This window comes from Mustela nivalis, assembly GCF_964662115.1.
Source record: "Mustela nivalis genome assembly, chromosome: 12".
NCBI lineage: Eukaryota > Metazoa > Chordata > Mammalia > Carnivora > Mustelidae > Mustela > Mustela nivalis.
The window spans coordinates 36,975,175-36,993,981 of NC_139031.1; the positions used below are offsets into that span (position 1 = coordinate 36,975,175).

At 40.2% G+C, this 18,807-nt stretch overlaps 2 protein-coding genes across 5 annotated transcripts in view; one reads left to right on the plus strand and one right to left on the minus strand.

The window, feature by feature from the left end:
• The window catches only part of LRRN3 (leucine rich repeat neuronal 3), a 36,579-nt gene extending 29,143 nt beyond the window's left edge, over positions 1-7,436 (minus strand). The window contains exon 1 of the mRNA XM_082692531.1: positions 6,931-7,436. The gene's annotated coding sequence lies outside the window, so the exon portion shown is untranslated. The remainder of the gene's footprint in view (positions 1-6,930) is intronic.
• The window catches only part of IMMP2L (inner mitochondrial membrane peptidase subunit 2), an 861,434-nt gene that overhangs the window by 429,105 nt on the left and 413,522 nt on the right, over positions 1-18,807 (plus strand). The window lies entirely within an intron of this gene.

Here is an 18,807-nt window from a genome sequence, read left to right on the forward strand (position 1 = left end):
TTTGTCCAACAGTAGCACACTGTGATACAATTTATAGTGTAAATGAGAGCTGAGCCTCAGCTGTTTACATGGAATTTGCTTGCTCATTAGAAATAAAGTAACTGATTATGGAAATTGAAGTTTGGCAAATGCCTCACTGATTTTAAAAAGTTAGCCGAACATCACCTGATGACACTCCTTGAGCAGCTGTAGTGTTTGTGTAAAAAACAAAACAAAACAAAACGCAGGGATGATAAACTAGAGAAGAGGAACAAATATAAATTATGTGTTTAGTCAGTTCAGCTATTCACACAAGAAATGGACTTGTTGGATGACTGCAGTCTAAGCTCATGTCTTATAATGGCATATGATTTTCATTCAAAAATTACTAGGAATAGAGCTTCCAAGGTTTGTATGTGCTTAGAATGTCTTTTACCCCCACATACAGTGGTAGCATTGTTCTCTTTCCATCCTATTGCGCTTTCTCTTAAATGATGCAGCATGGTAACCTGGACTGATCCCCATTTTGCCTACTTTATTGTTTTGTTCTTAGTCCGTAGGCAGATGCAGTGGAAGGCCACTCACCCCTCAGCCTTTGTAGAAATCAAAATATGATCTATCTAGATGTATTTTCAAATTACCCCTTGCAACTATTGAAATTTCAATAAAGGCCACTGTGGTTCCATATACTCTTTGTGGAATAGATTAAGTAATTGGTGATTCTGGGTGACCAATTTTCGATGAAAATAAAATTCGATGTGGAGCCCAGAGACACTGTTAGCAAACAATGATAAGATCATTATGTCTTGGGCATATGAATATAGTGGCGAGAAAAATACCCTAAGGAGATATAAAGACCAGTATGAATTGTGTCTCTCAAAATACATGTCTGTTTTAAAATGTTCTTGAGTTTTTTATTTTTTTCTTAATAAATGTAAAGCGTAAATTAGCTGACAGTGTAATTTAAGTGCCTCGACCTTTCAGTATTATGAGACTGTACGATATTATAGATAAATTTTACTCTTGTGGAATGAATCTACCAAAATATTTGCCTTTGTTTCTTTGCAGTCATTATATTAATGCAGTTTTGTAATTTTAGAGAAAACTTGTGATAAGCGCAAGTCAATCTTCTCTACCACAATGAAAATGAGGCGTCTTTAAATATTTTCAGTAGTCAAAATACATAGCAATATGTAAGTCATCGTAAGCACTGGGAGTCCTGAGCCTTCCTGAGGGCCATTGCTCAGTCCGTGGCATGTTTGCAGGCTTGGTCCCAGGGGAATGAATGCATTTCCCCTGTTCCTGGACTCTCTGCAATGAATAAGTCAGGAAACACTGCCTCCTCTCTTACTCTTCAGGGAATTAAATCCCAGGGGTTTCAGGCCTCTGGAAACAGAAAGTGTTTCCTGTCAATGCTAGGCCCTTAATTGATTCAGCCGGTCTTTGGGGAGTCCGTGAGCCTTTTCAATTTAGACATGGAAAAAAATGGTAGAAAAAAATGTTTACACTCCTTCCTACCAAGGAAGGATTATTATGTGTGGAATACTTCCCTTTCTGGAAATAAAACTTTGTATGACAACCTTTCGAAAATGTATTTTAGGCGTTTTCACCTATTTCGAGGACAGTATTACTTTTGGAAGATGCAGTTTCCCCTAGAGGGCTCTAAGAATAATGTGAATACACCTACTGGCATATTGAGGTCTTTGTATGTCCTTATCTCCCTAAGACAGACTAACCAGGAAGGAGATGCCAAAGTTGCTTTTATGTTGACACTTTACCCATTGGTGATAGATACATCAGGTGATTTTTGAGAACTTTGTTCATAATTTTCCAGCAACGTGGAACTTGCCTAAGTAATTTATTCCTTCCATGGTATCCAGTTTTTGAGGCCTTTGCCAACTGTTCATCAAAGTGTTAATGCTCTCAGACAAACCTATAGATGAGTCGGTCGAACAACATGCAATATTTTTCTCCAAGAATAGATGTTGGTTGTGTTTTTCATGTTTAACTCAGTCATATCATTAGCTCTGAATTAAATTAAGAAGTACAGATTTTTATTTGTAAAAATCTGCCCACCTAGAGTGATATGGTGCAAAGGACACAGAACTTAGAAGGTTAAGTCTAGAGTGGGAGTACAGGAAAATGGGAGGGCATATTTCTAACAGACTCTAAGCCAGGTACCATGATCAGTGCTGTACCCATCTTTGTAGTCAGAAGACCCTGACTTCTCCACATGTTAGCTCCCTGCCTGTGGCAAATCTCTAACCTCATGAGACCTCCTTCTCTAATCTTAAAAGGAAGAAGATAGCATTATACCTGCCTTACCAAATTGTCGTGGGGAGCAAATATCGTTGTTGAGAACGTGCTCTGCAAACCAATATTGCTCTAAACAAATATTCACAAGTATTATGTTTCTTTTTTAATATCCTTTTTTACTTTCCCAAAGTTTTTGAGCCAGTTCATTACTATTATCCTAAGTAAAATTTGGAGAACACATTTAGAAACCAAGAAAAATTCTCCAGAAAGGAAAAAAAAAAAAAAAAAAAAAAAAAAAAGGGCTGTGAAATTAAGGGGGAGATGTCATTGCCCAGAGAGTCTCACTCAAACTTTGGAAATGAAAAGGTAAGGCCAGATGGGGAGACGGAGAGCAGGAAGTAGGGATTGCTATCCTGAGAAATGTCCTCATTGTTTTTCAGTAAGATGTGGAAGCTGAGCATGGACCCCGAGAATAGACACTGTATTTAATGAGAGCACATGTAAGTGCCTTAAAATGTTACAGTGAAACCCACTAAAAAAGGAGGTTGAGATTCTCTTCAAAATTCCTGGAAAAACTTCTCATGGATGACCAATAGTTGAATCTCTATAGCTGAAGAGTAGCAATAATGCTATTAAGATGTTTTTAAAAACAGGGCAAAGCTCTTATTTTTATGACTCTTTACAAAACATAGTGGACTATATCCAAGAGATGATCAGTTTGAAATATTTGGGTGTATATACTTAAGAAATTGTTATTGCTTCTAGGGTTGAATGCCTGCTTTTGCTCTTTAAGTATCTGACTATCTGATAAACATTTCCTTAAGTTTTATGATTTTTTTTTTTTTTTTGCATAGATCTATATGCTTCTTTCTTTAAAAAAAAAAATATGTGAGAGACTGAGTAGTGGAGTTTTAACGGAGTGCTGGACGGAGCTCTCTAAAGGGACCTACTCTAGGCCTTCATAAAGAGCTATATGATTTCGACTAAAGATGTTAAAACCTTTGTGCCTCGGTTTCCTCACCTGTGAGATGAGCATATTAGACCATCTTTTAAAGGTCCTTTCCATCCTAAAGTTCCATTATTATATGAAAATATGTTTTCCTTCTTCATTTTCTTATGCCAAAACCGTGTATGTGATCTTATTAGTGGCACCTTAAAAAAAGGAAAAGCCCTCCCTTATCGTGGCCTACGATAAATTAACATACTAGCAAGCAGTTCTGTACAAGCATAACGGTTATGGAAATACGGTAGATGACTGACTGGGTACCGTATTTCTTCATAAAGATCTGAGATGAGCATTTTTTTTCTCACCCTGTATTTAATGACCTCTAAATAGCATCTCCCAAATCTTCTTCCACCCCTCCCATCATACGCAAGAAAACATTTTTATTTCTCCATTACTTTTCCTATCCTCTGGCACCACCTACTTTCTTTATATTAGAATTCGATTTGCTTTTACATTGTGGTCAGAGGAAGGACTATTACCATGTTCTACTTCCCGGATGTCAAGGCAGACATTACTTTATCAGAAGAGAGGCAGGGAGGAATCCACAGAGCTCTGTGCGGGACCTGTGTTCAGCTGCAACACAGTGAAGCTTTCTGAAGTACTCACTGGCTAGCCAGGATCAGAGAGCTCTCTCTCTGACAGCACACACAAAACATGCTGATGTCTTGCCCGGTGTTTACCTGCTTTATTTAGTTTCATGGGACAAGAGAGTGATACCTAAGTGATGAAATCCTTAGAACCAGGTAGATATGGAACATTGTGGTGGACTGCAGATGTGTCCCTTGTTTCTTCAGATTGGCTAAGCTACATCATTTTAAATTATTCTTTGGAGGCATCCTTACTGAGTCTAGATTCATTTTTTTAGTTTGCTAGCTTCTTTTTAATAGTCTCCTTCAAATTCTCCAACAGATACCTTATCTGTGACCATCTTCGGGCGCTGCTAAGTAATAACATTTAACTTACATAATTGTGATTTTTTTAATCTCAGGTTACAAACATTTCTGATCAACTTAATTCGTTTGCAATAAAGATCACCATGCCACATCACATAGGAATTTTGCTCTAGAAAAAATTCAGAGTTGGGGGGGGCAGTAAAACACCAAGCCCATTTTTTGGCAAAAGAGAAAAAAGGAGAAAAAAAAAGAAGCAATAGGTGTATAAAAGAACAAAGAGATAATAAAATACAGTTAACAAATTGTAAGTTGATTACCTTTTTCCTAGATCCCTAAATTTCTGGTCTAGAAGGCAGATAACACTGTTTATGAAGCCAGTAACAGCAACAATAACAACCAAAGGAAAAAAAAATTCCACCTACTCATCAGCATTCTAACTCAGTGTGTGTCGCCTGTGACAAGCGACACTCTTGAAAAGATGGTCCTTTGACGCTTGTCTTGCCAGAAAGCTATTTCTGGTATAGCTGCATGACTGGAAAGACTACGGCTAAGTCTTCCAGGCATGTTCCTGTGTCCATCATCTGGCATTGGTAGATGCTGATCAGACCACCAAACTCACCGGCACACACAGGGTGACAACACGGGGGGGACGGGAATGATTGTATTTCTAGACTCAAGTGGGCACGGTGTTGATCTGTGAAATCCACAAAATATGTATGTGAGCTTTACCAAGGTTAAAGAGTGAATCCACTGTTCTTAGGTATCATTGATTGCAATTTAAAAATAGGCTCTGTCGGATTTGAGTCTGTCTATGTTTGGTGTGGAAAGTTTCCCTGGAAAAGGTCTAAGAAAAACTGAAATCAATACTGCAATGCTACATTATCCAGGAGTTTGAAACCGGGAGGCTGAATGTCTACTTCCAGCTTTTCCTCTTGGTTAGGAACTTAGCAGCTACCTCAAAATTCTCCGATTTGTTCTGTGGCAAAAGCAGCACTTCTCATGAATAGCAGAAAAGCAAAGAAAACCCCTTTTCCTCTTTGCAATAAATCATTTTGTTTTTTCTATAGATCGCATGTGGCGTTTGAGGCAGGGTGAGCAAGGCTGCCAATACTGCGAGCTGATGCTTCAGCACCTTTCATTTTTCACTCTGAGCAGGAAACCTCTTCTTAAACTTGTTCATTTTACAGAGAGAAAATCGAAGCCAGTGGCACATTGTCAGAGCTGCTTTATTGTCATCATTTACAAAGGTCACTGGAATTAATTGACTTCTTACATATTGTAAAGTGACTCATATTTTGACACATTTATGGGAAAGTGGCAGGGTCTAAGGGACTGGTTATTGTCTTTTGGTTTTGGCTCATGTTCTAAACTAAGAAACCAATCATAACTCTGAAATCACAGTTGTAGGGGGAAAAAAATACCATGCAGTTGGAAAGAAGCTGACTCCATTAACTCTTTGGTCAGTTGAACTAAAGGAAGGGAAGAGAGAGCTCCAGAAGGCGAAATGCAAATACTAGGTTTAATGTCTCTACAGGACCCATTAAAGGGGGGAATCAATGTTTCTGTGGACATCCTCAATTGATGTTGTCTCTTTGAAAGCATATTCTAAGTAGCTGGCTTCCTTTTAGAAGACTGGAAGTAGAAATTAACCCACACGGTATTCCATGAATCATCAGTACATAGATGCTCATAGTTTACTGAGAGTAATTCTGTCTCAAAGGCATTGCCTCTGAAACTAAAGAGAAATGTAGGATATGAGTAATATTTATAGTGCCAGGACAGGCACACTCTTTCCTAGGTAGATATTTTGGAATCCTTACTTCTTGCCTTTTTATTCTTCACATTATCCCCTTTTCTCTAAATTAGGAAGGTTCTACTCACATTCATAGCATGCTCTCCCTAAAATTCAAGGCATGGAAACAAGGGCATATTGTTAAAAATAAATAAATTAGAGGCAAATTAAGCCACATAGCTCAATAAAAGCAAAGGGAATATAGTAGTCGGTCTGAACAAAAATCTTCTGAAATAGCAAATGCACTTTAAAGCCACCCTGCTGTGATTCTGTTAATTACCAAAGAAGATGAGAACTCTTCTGGTTCCTGGGCTCCTTTTACCTCGCGCCTGTCGGTTGCAGCTGCATTAGCAATCAGACGTTTGCCCTGTCCCTTCAGACCAGCGGGAGGATGTTATTAAAGGGAAGTCATTTACCCCAATCCGTAAGATGTAGCCTGGCAGAAATTCAATAACTGTTTGTGATATGCTCATTCCGCCACTCTGCTTAATGGTTTTAGCTCTTGACACACAGCAGCATTTGCCTTAATCTCCATCGCTGGGTGAAAGGGAGAAAAATGCCCCATGGGGGGGGGGGGGTTGGTTTCAAAATACAGACCGATGTGTGAACCGCTTTTCATTACAAATAATGCGAAGGAAAAAAGAAAAGAAAAGAAAATTCCCCCCTTCTCCTTCCTCCCCTCTCCACTCCCACTGTCCCCTTCTCCCCTCTCTCCCTCCCCCCAGCACTGCTTTTTCTCTCCCACTCACATCCTCTGATGGGCGTTCAAGCTAGTAAAATGCATGTTGGAGAATCCCACAAACACAGCTCAGCATACCCAAAGCCAGAGGGCTTTTGCGTTTGAATTTCTCCTCCAAAGTAAAAGGGAAAGAAGAATGCTTTTTTAGAATTCAGACGTGAAGAAAACATCAAAGGAGAATTTGGATTTGGGGGTGGGGGGGGGCCAGCATCAACCAAAGAAGAAACAGAGCACATTTAAATAGAAATGTATATTTTAAACTTACCTTGCAAAAGCAGTTCCTGTGATGCACCACCTTCCGTGTCCCTCTGTGCGGGCTCCCTCAGTTCTTCAGTTGCGATAATCACATGGTTGTGTTCTTGCCCGGGTGTAAATAGGTGCGTGCGTGTGTGTTTGTGTGTGTGTGTGTGTGTGTGTGTGTGTGTGTAATAAAGTACACACAAACATGTACTAGAGGTGGGCGCACATGCAAGCCAGCTTCTCTCGGTATTCTAAGATGAAAAGGAAGGCAGGCGGCTGCAGCCTGGGGTTCCTTCTTTTCTCCGGGAACTCTTGCTGTCCGTGGGCAGGCTGAGGCTCTCAATCCCGTGAAGAGAGATCCTGGGAGCTGGCTTGCTTTCTCCTTGTTTCCATGGTGGTTAGTGGTGCATCGTTCACCCGATCAGTTGTCACACTGACATGGTGCTGCCTGCTCAGCGGTCATTAATAACTGAACACCCTCCGCTCCCCAGAGAGGAGCCAATCGCTTCGGACTGCCAAGATGTAGCACTCGCAGCTGCTCCCGTCTGGTTGGCTGAAGCAACCTGTCTGTTCTATGACACTGCTGCTTAGGATACAAATAAATGAAACCGGCTTGCATATTTTCCTAGGTACCCTTCCCTTCCTGCCTGCCTTCCTGCCTGCTTCCATCCTGCCTGCCTGCCTCCTTTTCTCCTCTTCTCCCTTTCCTTCCTTCCTTGCCTCCTTCCTCTTTTCCTCCCTGCTCCTTCCTCCATCCTTTCTCCCCCCCACCTTTTTTTTTTTTGAGAGGAAGAAATGTTGGACAAGTTTTCCCATTTTTACGTTATCATTCACCCAGAGAAACTGTGTTTTCTCTCTGAAAATAGCAGGATGTGCTGCAAATAAGGATTTTTCCAAATACTAAAAACACCTGGGGGAGACAGCAGCGCCTCTGACTCCGTCTCTGTAAAGTTCGCCAGTGGCTATATGATTTAAGAAGAGTAACTTGAAACTGTTTTGAGAGGCATTTGGTTTTCTGTAGATTCTACTTAATTTGGTGTTGATGTGATTATTGTTCAATAGCCTTTTTTTAAGCTATGACATTTCTTATCTGAATTGACCACATTTTAAAAATAAAGCATATGTTTTTTTCTCCATAATTCACAACACTGGCCTATGAGGGGGTATTTCAAAAAATAAGTATTTCCAATTATAGTAATTTCTGTATATCTGATGCAGTTAATCTGACGGCCACAGATAAGCGGATACATGTGTCAAGGTGTTTGTGTGAGTATTTCTGTGTGTGTGTATTTAGGAGTGTGTTGGGAAATACTTCTTGGGGAAGTATTTCAACTCTGATGAATTAAACCCTCAGGAAAATTGTTTCTCTTTATTCTTAGACTTAGTAATTCTGAATTTATATTTACCAGGAAAATATGGAATACATGCCATGTATGTAAAATGTATCCAGTTATCAGAAATTTAGAAAAGAAACACAGAAAAGTATAGCAGTGTATATTTCTGAAAGAACACCTGTGAGTACATAGACAGCAATTTTAAAAATGCTTGTTTTACCACCTTAATTAGTATGCTAGAGGAACATCTTGTTGAGAAGACTGGAACATGAGAATTAATTTATCAACAGGTCAAAAACAGGCTAGATTCATGGCTCCAAGCCCTAGTTTTGAGAGACTGCCCTCTAGTGGAGTAAAAAAAAATAACATTTTCATGTTAATAGATTTGCGGGGGGTAGGTAGAAAAGCTTCACATCTGATTGTTCCTCAAGAGTTTATTGAAATGACATAGACCAATAGTTTTAAGTTTCTATAATCATAATACCCGGAAATTTATAAATACATTAGCTTTGTCTGTAGGGGTTTTTTTTTAAAGTTCTCAAGTGCTTTATTTTTTCCTTCTCTAAAAATTTATTCAAATGGTTGCTAATCTTTTGAATAAAAATGAGTTCGAGACAAAGGTAGTTTCTTGCTTAACCTACTAACACTCATTTCAGAAAGTGTATTGTAAGGCTTTATTCTTTACCAGCAACACTTAAATGTTGCTCTGTGAATGGTAGGGATTATGACCAAGTGTTGGGGATGTCGAGAGGGAGTGTGTTGAGAGGGAGTGTGTCTACATATGGTTTAACGTACTTGTAATAATAGTGACAATCATCCTCATTACCCCTCCCTTGATTTTACTTTCCCCAACTTTAATTCCTTACATATTCCATATCATTTCAACATCTGCAGGGTTACATTTCCACATATTGGAAGAATTAGGATAAAATTGTGATAATTATTTAAGAAAGGAATTTTAGTTTTATACTCTTGGTTCCTTAAGAATTCCATTTTGGTTGATTGGTATTGACTGTATAATTGACAAATTCAGTAATCAAACCAATTATAATGCACTTCCATAATGAATGTAAGTGGCGATAATCAGATGCATGATTAAAACACTTTCTTGGTTTATAAATGAAACCTGCAATCATACCTAATATTTTAAATTTCAGTCTCTTTAAGAAATCAAAGAAAAATCCAAGTTTTAATTTAGTGAAAGTTGAATATTTTTAAATGCTACCTTATGCTATCTCATAGGAAATTGTTTTCCCTCATTGTTTAGCTTTTCTTCAGCATATGGGGATGCGGTTGCTTTTTTTTTGCAATTGTTCTTTTGCTGTAAGCACATGACAAATACAAAAGATTTCATTTTTATCGTTCTCATACCATAGAACATTAGAAGTGAGATTGTAATGTGAGAGAGAAAAATAACTCTGGCTTTGTACAAAAAGGGTGACGAGTTTGTTCTTTGGCTGTGGTTTCCTTCTCGCCGCAAGAACATCAGGAACTTCCTAGAATCAGTGTGTGTTCAGGTGATCGTCAGTTATCAACCATTAACTGGAGATACGAAAGGTAGCTCTCCAAAAAAAAGTGCTAAAAACTTCATTTCTTTAACACCTCTGTATAATGAAGTGCCATGTAAAAACATTAAACTGTGACTGAGGAAGGATTTCAGCAATTTTGAATCAGTACAATTGTGAATAGTTTCAAATGAGAACCACGGACTCTTTAGACTCGAATACCTTGAGTCCTAAGAGGTCAAGCGACTTGTCTAAGTGCACACAGCTGGTCAGAGACAGCAAGGGTAGACCCCGCCATCTTCCAAGGTTTTCCTACCATGTCACCCTCTCATCTACTGAATAATTGATAAGTCTCCACTTTTTCTTCTTTCCCATTTCCATTTTTTCCCTTCTTTTTCTTTTCTTTCTCAAGTTTTTACCTTTACAACCCACTAAAATTTCAGAGCAGTTTCACATTCCAAATATACTGTGTTATGAGGTTGTGTAGGTCAGCTGCCTCGTAGTAAATATCTGCAGGGCTTCCTGAACTCGTATTCAGCTCTAATAACAACGTATTTTAAAGATTTTAAAACGTAAATGAATAATTACAGCTCTTAAAGTATGTTGAAAAAGTTCTGCCTTCATCATCAAATAAACAAGAGGAGTGTAATAAATATTTATGTGTTGATTTAATAGTTGGAGTTCCTATTAATATGGGAAGGTTTGTTGTTTCCTGGAATCCGGGGCACTGCTCTTCTGTTCACTTTCATTAGAGGGGTGGTCTGGGTAGTGGATCAGAGTGCACTTTCTGGGAACAGGCTACCTGGGTTTGGGTTCTTACCTTTCCACTTCCCAGCTTTGTGACCCTGAACAAGAACTTAACATCTCTCATCTCAGTTTCCTCCTGGGAATGTTATGAGGATTAATGTAGTTAATATGTGCAAAAGCTTAGGGAAGAACTTAAGATATAATAAGCTTGAATGGTTGTTTGCATCGCCATTATTGCCATTCTTGTCATTGTCACTGTTGTCGGTCAGTGTTATTACCATCATCATCATCTGTTCCAGTTCTCTGCTTTGTTTGAATGTTCTTTCTACCTTCCCTCTGGGTCATGGCTTCTATCTGGTCCTAAATAAATGAGCTCAGGGCAAATGCTACTTCCCATGTGAGGTCTTTTCCGACCCTCTAACAAGACATGATCTCTCACAATCACAATCTTTATTCCCCCCTACCATTTATGTTTTTAAAATGTATTACAGTTGTTTCTATAATTTGGCCCATTTCCATTTTTAGTTTATAGAGTCTCCTGGGAGAGGTCTATATTTTATTCGTCTTTAAGCACTGTAGCTTGCATAAACATGGAGAAAACAATATTTGTTGAATACTAACTGTGTATGTTTTAAAAGTTATTGAATCCCTACAACATAAAATAGATGTTTTATCCCCATTTGACAGTGTAGAAACATTGGCTCAGAGAAGTTAGGTTTCTTGCCCAATGTACGAAAACCATGAAATAATGGGGTGAAAATTTGAACTTGGTTCTGTCTGCCCACCGAGCCAAGGCTCTTTTACACTACAACCCACTCAATATTCATTTGTAAAATAAATGAATGCTTGATTGATGACTGAGCCAAACAATTCAATATAGTCAGCAACAAGGGATGCTAAAAATAAAATACTATTTTAAAAAGGAATGAATTTTTACACTAGGCAGTGGATGCTTTCATATAGTTATGGTTGTTCAGTATTAATGAAAGAATTTGCTGGCTCTTTTTGAGAAATAGAGCTCTGAAGAAAGGCAGTGTCTAGTTGGAAAGTTAGTTGATATGCTCAGAAAACTAAATAACTATGCATGGGCCACTGATGAGGAGGGACTGACATTGTACTGAGAAGATCTTCAGTGACATGGTTCTTTGTAGTCTAATTCTGATAGCAGATTAGCTCTTAATTAAGTTAGAAGCATGATGTAAGGGGAGTGGCATTGGCTGTTTGTTAGAATGTTGAACAAAAGCACGTTGGATCAGAGAGTTCTCATTTTCTTTTTTCAAAAGGGTTTTAGAAAGTAGAATTGGAAACAAGAATGATTCCCATTCAACTATGGGTCTTATTTTTTATTATGACTTTCTTCTTATGGTAAAATATATAGTGTAAACTTAACCATTTTAACAGTTTTTAAGCTCGTAGTTCAGGGGGCACAAGTGTATTCACTTGGTTGTACGACTTCATTAAGGGTTTTGTGAACATTTAGAATCAGAGATCCACAGAGTATCTGAACTGGAGAAGAAGGAGATCTTTACATACTAAAATATGCAAATTTGACTATCAGAATTGAGCAGACACAAGAAGAAACAAAGATTGTTAGAGGGGAGGTAAGAGAGAAAAATAAACGAAGCTGGCATGTCCTCCCTCTATGACAAGTGAGCAAGACGTAGAAATGTGCTGCTCCCTCAGGGACACCCCCCCCCCCCGTCCTTCTGCCTCTCCCAAGATGACCTCTTTCCATGCCGAGGGTGATTAGGGACATAAGATTTGTATTTTTCTATAACCCCATATAGGTCTTATTTTTTTTTAATGAGGGATAGAACCCCACTTCAAGAACAAAAGTAATTTTATCACTGAAGGAAATTCACCCACCAGGAATGAGAAAGATGTCAGAAATCAAGGAGATAAATCTCTCTGTCTCTTCCTTAGACTTCCTTCTCCCTCTCTTTCCTTCTTGTCTTTCTCTGTAGCTCCCAACTATCGCTTATCTTGGCTTCTCTCTGGGCATCCCTAATTTTTTCATTTGGAGGATTAAATATTACTTCTCCTCTAGCAGGTAAACAATTAGTGAAATAAAAGAGTGAAAATCACTAAAGAAAATATAGCAGGTAGACAGGTAGATAGATAGATAGGTAGACAGTTTGTAAATTACACAAAAATAACTGAAAAGAAATACATCAAAAAAGGAAATACACCAAACCCCTAGCAGTAGTTATCTTTGATAAGACAATAGGTGGCTTTTATTTTTTTATACTTCTCAAATGTTCCACCGTAGAGCACATAGTATTTTTATAATCAGAAATACAGCGGTTACTTAAAAAAATAAAATGTGAAGTTCTTCTGAGGTGGAACTTTACTTCTACAGCTGAAGCAGTCTTGTTTGGTCAAATCTCGGACCTCCTTAACTTAGCCCCCCAGCTCTTCCACGACATGATAATGAGGGCAGCAGCAGTAACAGTAGACCCCACTTACTGAGCACTCCTTCTATGCCAGGTGGTTTGTTAGGAGTTTTTCATGAATTGTCTCATTCAGTCCTCCCTATCAAAGTACTAGCTGTTAGTTTCGTTTTGCAAATCAGAAAACTGAGGGCTGAGTGTGCAAAAACTCATGAAGTTGCCCATTGGTAGGATCCACAACCAAACCAAAGCGTTTCTGACTCTGAGGCTGACACGTGCAGCAGCTCTGCTCCATCAGTCCTTGGCCATCCTTTCTGTCCCTGATGCCAGCACATCCCCTTCCTCAGCACAGCACAGCACAGCACAGCACAGCACAGCACAGCACAGCACAGGGCTGGTCATTTCCAGAACGTATCTTTTACGTTGCTTTTACTTAGCTCTCTATTTTTTTCTTTGAACGGGCCAGTTCTGTAAGGTTTCCGCTACAAGCTCTCATCCTTTAAGAAGCTCCCCCCATCTCAGTGCAAGGGAGTGTTTTCCTTGTTTTATCACATTTTAAATTTACTTTTTATTTTGTTTCTCTTGTTCTAACACACGTTATCGCGTACGGTTTCTTTATGCCTCGACAGAAAGCAACTCAAAGGCAGGAGTAATGTCCTATTTGCCTTGTATATTCAAGAGTGCATTTTACATATTAAAAGGTCAGTATTTGACTAATTAAACCTCACTGAGTCACTCAAAGAGTAAGTTACTACTCTCTTCTGTGTGCTGGTTTTGTTCCAGACATTTGAATAAAATCAGAGAATTGTTTAATGAAAATCCTCCCACCCAGGGAAATAGAATTTGTCAGCCCAGTGACTTCAGTTACACACGAGGTTATTTCTAAGAGAGCTGTTATTTTTGGGAGAATAGAGTGTGTCTCTTATTTTGTTTTAATTTTTTTAAATTGACATATAATGTATTATTAGCCCCAGGGGTAGAGTGTATCTCTTCACTTAGACTTTTTCTTTGCTGGCCACTTTCTCTTTTCATCTTCTTTGATTAGGGCACATTAAATGCATCTGGTTTCATAAAACTACTAAGATACATGTAAGTTCTAGGCAAAAATAAAACTTCAAGAACCAAGGAGTCACGTACATTCATGTAAATTCTAGGCAAAAATTAAGAACAAAAAATGGCATGAGATAACAGTTTGCCCCTGGTGTGATATTTGTCTGCAAGGTCTGTTCTGAATTTTCCTGCTTTCACATGGAGCCCTTTTGTAAAGGTGAGTTAATGAAAATGACCCATTTATATCTAAACAAGAGATCAAAGCAGGGATTGCTTTGCAAGAGAAAGCAAACACTTTTCGTCACTAAAATATTTAGGCATCCAGTTATAGTGCACCATCTAGATGTTAAAGGGTCATTTGAATTTTCATGAATATTTTATGTCACTTTTGCTTCTCCACTTCTGCTAGGCCGGAGAACAAAGGTGACTGTTAGCATTCTCATCTGATTCTCTTCCTTCATTGATGGAGAATGCAGGAGGCCCAGAGCTAAAGTTCTCTGTCTAATCTTTTAGTGATTGTTCATAGAGTTATTCCTTTTAGTGTAGGGAAGGTACTTTCACGAATGAAAGGCACTTACTATACCTCTCAAGGATGGCAGAATAGATGGGAGATTCTTGTAGCTATTGCCTACACCGGGGCCACTGCTGCATTTTCAGCTTCAAGTTCTATCTCATAATCCTACTGTATTCTACTGTCTGGGGACGGGGTGGGGTTGGTACAATCTTTGGTCTTTAAACTCTCTTTAAAAATGTGTTGATTGGGGATGCCTGGGTGGCTCAGTTGGCTGGACGACTGCCTTCGGCTCAGGTCATGATCCTGGCGTCTCAGGATCAAGTCCCGCATCGGGCTCCCAGCTCCATGGGGAGTCTGCTTCTCTTTCTGACCTTCTCCTTGCTCATGCTCTCTCTCTCTCACTGTCTCTCTCTCTCTCAAATAAATAAATAAAATCTTTTAAAAAAAATGTGTTGATTGGGGCGCCTGGGTGGCTCAGTTGGTCTTAAGTGTCTGACTCTGGATTTTGGCTCAGGTCATGATCTCAAGGTCCTGGGATGGAGCCCCAAGTCGAACTCCCCAGTCAGCAGAGAGTCTCCTTGTCTGTCCCTCCTGCCCTGTGCTCTCTCTCTCTCTCTCTCTTTCTCTCTCTGAAATAAGTACATCTTTAAAAAAATTTTTTTAATCTTAAAAAAAAAAAAATCTTAAATCTTAAAAAAAAACACAAAAAAAACAAAAACCCAAGTTGATTAGATGAGCAAGTAGAGGCAGTTATGGGCATATACTTGACACTCAGTGTACATTTATTTTTGAGAGCTCCTGCTTCATTTATTACCTTCTGTCTATGTTATTCAGGGCTGAACTCTGGATTCAGCCTGTTCATCAGCTGGTTTCTGATTCAGGGAGCTAGAAGAATTCTGGATAGTACAAGGAATGCTCAAATCAGGTCAAATACATATGGGTCAATGTGCAGACTATGCTGACAGAATTCAAGTGTTGTCTATCAATGGCGTTTATTGACCTCTGGGTGTTTGTAGGGTAATCTCCAAGGCATCTTGGGAAGGGGATAACAGCTGTGGTCTTTGCCAGTCTCCACTATTTTAAATTCATTAGTAGCTGTCCACACTATGGATACTTTTGGCTGCCAACGAGACAAACCCTATTTAAACTAGCTTAAATTTAAACTAGTCCAAGTTCAAAGGTGAGGTTGTAGCGAGGTAATGTAGCCTGACATGCTATCGTGTGAGCAGAGGGGAAACTGGGCCTCCGAGACAGACAGGCCACAGACTGAGATGCTCCTGGGCCTGTGGCTGTCCTCCCCCATCTGCTCTTCTCGGAGTGCGGGCTTTATTCCCCATTCCTGCAGACCAGCTTTCTTCCCATGTACAGCAGCCTGGCCTCCACCCGCTCTCAAGTCCTTCATCTCCCAATTTTGCCACCAGGGAGACACTGTCCGTTCTCCTTGGTTTGAATATGAAACTTTTGCGGGGAAGATCTTCCGCTAGCCTACTTGGGTGCTGTGCTTATCCCTGGATGAAGTACTCTTCTGTCATTTCTACTCCTCTTCCCCAAATAGAGGGTAGGAGACAAGGAGTCATTCCCTGGGAAAAGGAAGGCGTCCAGTATAGTGAGCAATAAGGACCTGGTAACAATAGGTACCATTTTCTTGAGAGCTGTATGCCAAGCGCTGAGCTAAATAAACACTTTCCTGGCAGCGTCTCTGTTTCTTATAGTTAGTGTGTAAGCAGATGCTGTTTTCTCATTCTGCAGGTAGAGGAGGCAGGTTACTTCACCTCCCGTGGTAACATGGCTTGTGAGTGGCTTAGCCAGGCTCTGGAGCCACATCTGTCTGGCTCCCTCCCGAGCTTGAGCTCTGAACCACTTGCTGTGCTCAGTGTCATGTTGTCATCCAAGGAAGCTGGGAGCTGTGTTCACTGAGCACATGGCCCGGCAGGGTTGTGCAGCCCATCGGGCCTGTGCTTCTTGGCATCGGAGCCTCAGTGCCGGGGATCGAGGGCTGCTGGCCACCTCCTGCCCTGCCTCAAACTACTGTGGGTCAGGCAGGGTGGGCACTGAACCATGTCCTCTCTGCTGTCCTCAGAACTGTGAATAACCTTTAGCTGAGATCGAAGCCCTGTCACCCTCACCATCTGTCTGACTCTCCGTCAAGTCCCTCTCCGAGACTTGGCCTTTTGTGGTCCTTGTGGATACTGGGGGACTTTGAGGCAGGCCTCTTCCCCATGCTGCTCCTGTTGCATGGCCTTCTCTGTCTAGGGTAACAAGGCCTCTAGCATCCTCTCACATACAGACGGTCACGTGGCTGCTGCCCTCGTCTTCATCTACATGAATCCTTGAATCTTGCCTGTTCTTTTCACTTTTCCTATCATTCACTCATCAGCAGATCTGCCACCCTTTTAACTACTTCCCAAACCCCCCCTTCCGTTTCCTCCGTTAACTGAAATCCAGTCTCTTTTCAGGACCTGGTTATTTTTGTGACCTCTCTCCTTAGTGACCACTCACTGTCCCACCTCTCAGGGCTGGGTGTGTGGGTGCCTGCACCTGCCTCTGTATGCACATTGGTGGGGGATTATGTTCTTTCACATCCTCTGGCTTCCCAATACCAACTTCAAGCCATGAATTATTCTTTAAGGCACATACCACTCCTTACCTTCCCACTTTGTTCTCATCTACTTGTCAGCAGGTTCCCAACATGATACCTGGTGAAAAATATTCTGTTCTGCCCCAATACTGCTAAAATCTCAGGAGCTTTCAACGTTCAAGTATAAAACCAACCCCAGATTACAAAGTTCCTTAAATGGAAATAAGTGTCACTTTTACTTCATTCCCAGAGATGCTCCCCTGATCTTACTGGTAATTGGAATTGTCCTACCTTGGAAATCTTGAACTGAAGTCTCCTGCTTTCTACCGTAAGTCTATCTATCTGGCTGTTTTAAAACTATGTTCCTTGTAGGTCTGCTTCTTGACACCACAAAGATCTCAAATCCTCAGAGACCAGTTCTCACCCAGTCATCTTTCTTTCTCTTTCTTTCTTACCTACCAAGGTTGGTCGTCTAAACTCATCAGGCACCCAGATTCTATTGTTCCAGTCCTCTACCATGCATAGAAATGCTGAATAATACCATATTGGTTCTTCTTTGCTCCTGGCTTCAGGAGCTGAAGTGTTCCTGGAGGAAATCATGGGGTGGTGCACACACTATACCCCCAACAGATGCAGGGCATCGTGGTTCGGCTGGCTCTTCGACAGTCCCCTTCCATTCTGGTATCCATCCTAAGGCCACTCTATCCCAACATCTATGAGAATGATTCCAAACTTTAACCGTCTCTGCAACATCTTTTTTCAATCTAAATATTCTTAGGAAATTGTCATTGCTTTGAACTTCATTGAACTTGCTCCTTTAGGTGTGAATTCCCTTTATTTCACACCCTCCTAGCTTACTAATTTCTCTTTATCCACATGCATCGTTATCTCTCATTTGTAGTCTTAAACGATGAGACTTTTTCTTATTACCAATCTCTATGTCCCTCCCTTTTTTTCCTCCAGATTCATCCACTTCTATGTTATTAGGAATTTGGCTCTAAAAGCCTTTTCCCTGTTCCACTGTGCAATTGACTTATTCAACAAAATCCATAAGCATGCTTCTTACTCGTGCTAGAGTATTAACAACAATCCTCCTTTTAACCCTTAACCCTACTATGCCATTCTATCTCTCTCCCCCTCATAAATTTCTCAAGAGACCTGTCAGCCTTTGCTACTATTGTATTTGTCACATTCTCTTTTTCCAGCTCCTTTTTATCCAGCTTCTACTCTACTCATGCCACAGAAACTCCCCTTTAAATCTCAGTGAGCGGGGGCACCTGGGTGGCTCAGTGGGTTAAGCCGCTGTCTTCGGCTCAGGTCATGATCTCAGGGTCCTGGGATCGAGTCCTGCATCTGGCTCTCTGCTCAGCAGGGAGCCTGCTTCCTCCTCTCTCTCTCTGCCTTGTGATCTCTCTCTGTCAAATAAATAATAAAATCTTTAAATCTCAGTGAGTGCCCTCCCAACTTGGTTCTTGCTCCTCAAAGCCTCCTGGTCCTGCTAATACTTGCTGGCGTACTCTGCCTGTTGACAGATATGGGCTCACTTGTCTCTTAAATATTTACACTAGGTTTCTTCTTTTTGCTACTGCTCTTCCTATGCTCTCTTAGATAATGTAATCTCTTCTTATGTAATCATTACTCTCAAATGTACATCACTGCTCCTTCAAATAACATTCTTATTGTATGTATATATTGTAGATAGTCCTCACATTGTCTAGTAAATGTCCCTACTTTCATGAGCCCAGACTCCTCATGCCCTCCGTGTCTAAAAGTGACCTCTTAAG